Raw genomic sequence first — 4,235 nt, 5'->3', positions numbered from 1 at the left:
GCTGCCATCCATTCATCCTGTGTACATCCATTTATTTACCCATTAGATACCGACCGAGTTTTCTCTCGGATCATTATTGCTAGTTGTCGGTGTTTATGTAGAATGAGCCTGTGCGTCGGCATTCGCTTTTCGGACACTAAGGATGGTGGGGGGAGGGAAGGAAGGTAAGATTCTAGCTGGAGCGAAACAGCACCGATGTTCCGTTACCTTAACCTTAAATGTGCTTTGTATTTACGATTTCAGAACAGCATCGCCTCACTGTCTTCTTCTGCCAGTCCTGCAACAAGGCGCTCAGTCGCATCCCGTCGGTCTGTGGGGTACCAGGAGCTTTGTGGACAGAATTTTATGGCTTATGGACTTTTAGCAAAGATCATGTTTGTGGTAGGTGTGGTCGGCAAAATTTCCACTGGCAGGGTAGTTTCATAATCTGAAAGATGAGTTGAGTGGAAAGTCTGGGTCGTGACAAGGATCATTTTGGCCAAACGGACAGACAACATATCCCCTGACAGTGTCACTCCCAACCAACGCCTCCCCATTTACTTTACCGAGTTCAGTGTCAAAAATATGTGACATTTGTCTTAGTGCGATCAGTTGTCATAATCTGACGGACGAATCAAGTATTACAAAAAAACAGGGTATTCTCAGACGTAAGGGTGATTAAGCTTCCGTGGGATATGGCCTGACATCTTAAAATGTTGGGCTCATGATGGTGGATTTTCGCCCCTGAACTCCTTAAGCGGGGTACTGTGAACAACAGTCATTAGTAAGGCTTCCCCGAGAGGGCTGTAACTTAACATCCCACCGAAGCAGGAATCCACTTCAAGCCTGTGGTCGGGGTGGTAGTGATAAATGAAGGCTGATAGTGTTACTTTGAATCACAGAGAGTACCAACATCTGGGGTGCTGGTTGCCTATTCCATCCGAATAGACGAATTTGTCACACTCCAAGTGTTCCCAGGGCAAGTTACCTGCCTGGTAGATAGGACTGCCCCCTTTTTGTCGATATGAAACCTAGACATTGCGAAATTCGGCCACAATCGCATTGAACACACCACCTACGCAATGTCTGGGATGACTGTAAATCAAATCGCCACGCATCACACCACAAAATTCCTCCTCGTAAACGAATAAAAGCGCTTTAAGAGATGATTTTGCAACTTCCGCCCTCGGAAAGGAGACATTGTTTAAGTCAGGCCTCAAGGGGTGCAGCCTCTTTTGGACTCGGGTGGAGTGGTTGTCCTCCCGGAGAATTGTCTGCCACCAAGGTAGCGTTTGTGAATGAGTTCCATCCGACGTCTCGGGCAGGCATTGCACACCTTCAGGCGTCAAGATGCTCACCAACTCGGAAAACTCATTTTTTGCTGTCCGTTAACATGACAATTGCCTCGCAGTATGTCGCTAAATTACTGGTAAACCCTCTTCTGAACGGTTGTCGCTGCTGTGCTCTGTTGAGGACCTGTCAAATGTCATCGATGGAGCGCGGTAAATCATCTTCCCCCTACAAGTGTGGGAGAAGAGAGAACTTACTTTTTGTTTTGCCTACCGTATCAAGGGAGTATGCCTTGTCCCACTGGGGAATCCGCCTTAATTAAACCCTTTTATATAACTAATCAAAACAAGATTTTATTTACGCTTACTGAGGTAGAAAGGGTCAAAATTGCCCATTTTTGTAATCTGTAATGGCATGACATTATTTTGTGCGTGGGCGATTTTTGCCTCCGCGTAGGCGACATGTCCTGAGGGTCGTGCTTACAACCTACCAGCGCTTCTACGACTACTAAAAGCAACTGCTAGCATAATCATTAGAGCTTTTTTTCCCCCAGTGGTCCCTATTCACCGTTGACAAAAGATAAAAAGTTTTTGGTAGTGAGAAAATATTCGTTGGTGCCTCTCGTGTCGACAGCTCCGCTTCATCCAACTAAGGGGCTAGTATTGGGAGGGCTAGAGGAGTGGACGAGAGGGGGAAGGATAGAAATCTTGGATCCCGTAGGAAGAAAGCCATCCTACTAGATAAACTGTCTCTACCGGTTTGGATATAAACTTTATCCAAGACCAAGGTGTAACCACACTGAAGCTCCGAGAGCTGATTCACTTTGTCCTAGGCCTCATTACCGTTTAAGGAAGAAAAAAGGCGGAATCGTTGAAGCCTTTAAGGTCTTGCTTAGAAGTCGCAATCCAAGTTTCCGCCTTTTTAACGGTCCACCAAAAATAGGCCTCCTCGGTGTCACACCCAACTCGAGGTGACCACGTGCTTAGTACTCTTCGTCGGGTAGACCGATGTCATATGACAAAGATTAAGGACTGAGAATTCACTTTTAAGGTGACTTCTCATTATCGCAACAGTAGCTGCGGCGTGGTGTGGTGTGGGGAGGACCCTATTTGTTTCGAGTCACAGACGTACCGAAAGAACATTAGTGTGGACACACTCTCTGTATTCAACGGTCTAAATTTTAATTTTTTTCATGATTCAGTCAGCACGGTTTTCCTTCAACCATTTTCACAACAAAATGCCCTCCTTTGACAGTCTGATTGCATTTTGACGTCACGCGTATATGATGGTATGATTGTCTTAACTTTAGCGTCACGTATACGTGACACGTGTTTCCTTTCAATTTATGCTAACCAATCGCAGCAAGCTGTGCCTCTGTCAAGGTTGATCGGACAGTAAAACACTGCTATGGCGGTTCACCGTTCCCCAAAGCCCTGATAATGAACGTGATTAGGGCTTGCAGCCATCACCCTACTGATTGCTTGATGGCCGTGAAACTCTTCCTACAGCTAACTTTCTACGTCTAAGTTCTACAAAACCTATTATTTGCTAAGAAAGGAGGCCATTTAGAGGTCAAGGCCGGTGATTAGCCCTGTTTTAAGTCTGGTAGATAAGTAAACAAGCATTTCTGTGTCTGGCTTCACCAGTGTGTTTCCCATCACGTCGGTGGTCAAAACCACTACGTGAAATTGCACTTCCGAGCTTATTTCCGACGATCGTAGAATCTGACACGGCGTTACAAATGTCCAGGGGTAATCACTTGTGATAGAAAGTAAACTTGTCAAGCATCTGCATCGCTAGCCAGTACGAGGGGTGAGAAAAAGGCACCCGGACTTCGTGCGTGTTTGTGATTGTGTTACTGTCACTGACAGTGAATCCTTGTAGGGTGTGTCCTGACCTGTGCCTGCCTGCCTACCCGCCTGTATTTATGTAAACAGAGGAAATACACCATCCACCCTCCCTCTCTGTGCAGTATGTAGTGACTCATGTGACCAAAGGCTGTCACGAGCAGCGCCAACAAACTCCACAACCGGAGAATTGGGTGTGCTGTGTTCACAACTGCCCTGGACTCTGGATTACTCCTCGTGGTTGCATTGACGAGGGAGGTATCAGAGGTCAGTCAGTAGGTCCAAGAAACGTTGAAGGCCACTTAGTGGACATCACACTCTTTAAATGTCCCTGTCCCCCAGCGGAAGGACAGGATATATCGAAGTGTATTGCATTAAGACACCTACGGGAGGCAAGTAAACGCACCATTGCCAGTAAAAAATTTTACCCAGTTCTAGTTTTATCCGCCGTGTGCTGCTGAAATCTAGCAGACAGCGGACTGCTGTGGTTGCCTAGTGCTGATGCCAAACGAAGATCACGGACACGTAGAACTTGGCGCCATGTAAAAAGAAAACTAATAGTGAGGCCAAGACAGCATCTCTCTCCTTCCCTGCCAAAAGTGAGGTGTAAAGTCTCCCCCACTGGTAGGTTGGGGTTGACCAGTAAGCCATCAGTCAAGTCAACAGAGGACACCACAAACAGCCACCAAATTTGGCAGTGTGAAAGGAGCCCACGATATCAACTTGACAGCCGTGAGGGTTCATTGTTTGCCTGCCCACCTGCCTGCCTGTCGGTGCAAGCTCAATGCAAGCACTAACTTGTTCAGGTTCCATCACGACTTGGCCTTCCTGGTGGGTGCAGATGTGAACAGGTTGCTTCACCCTCTAGTCTCCAGTTCCTTGAGTCGGCGGTAGTGACACGTGACTGTCTTTGAGTGACTCTACCTGTCTTTGAGTGATTCATCACCGAAATCAACTTGGTCAAAGCGTGTGTGAGTGGTGCATTCTGCCAATCCGCCCTTTCCTAATGGCACACAGGAGGGAGTGAGGCGAAGGCTTTTGCATCAAAGTAACCATCACTTCTTGAGGAGAGGAAAGAGGAATCCCTTGCCGATAGAATAATGCATAGCTACCCACTCT

Source organism: Echinococcus granulosus (genome assembly GCF_000524195.1).
Source record: "Echinococcus granulosus chromosome Unknown EG_S00073, whole genome shotgun sequence".
Lineage (NCBI taxonomy): Eukaryota > Metazoa > Platyhelminthes > Cestoda > Cyclophyllidea > Taeniidae > Echinococcus > Echinococcus granulosus.
This window is presented reverse-complemented; position numbering follows the sequence as displayed.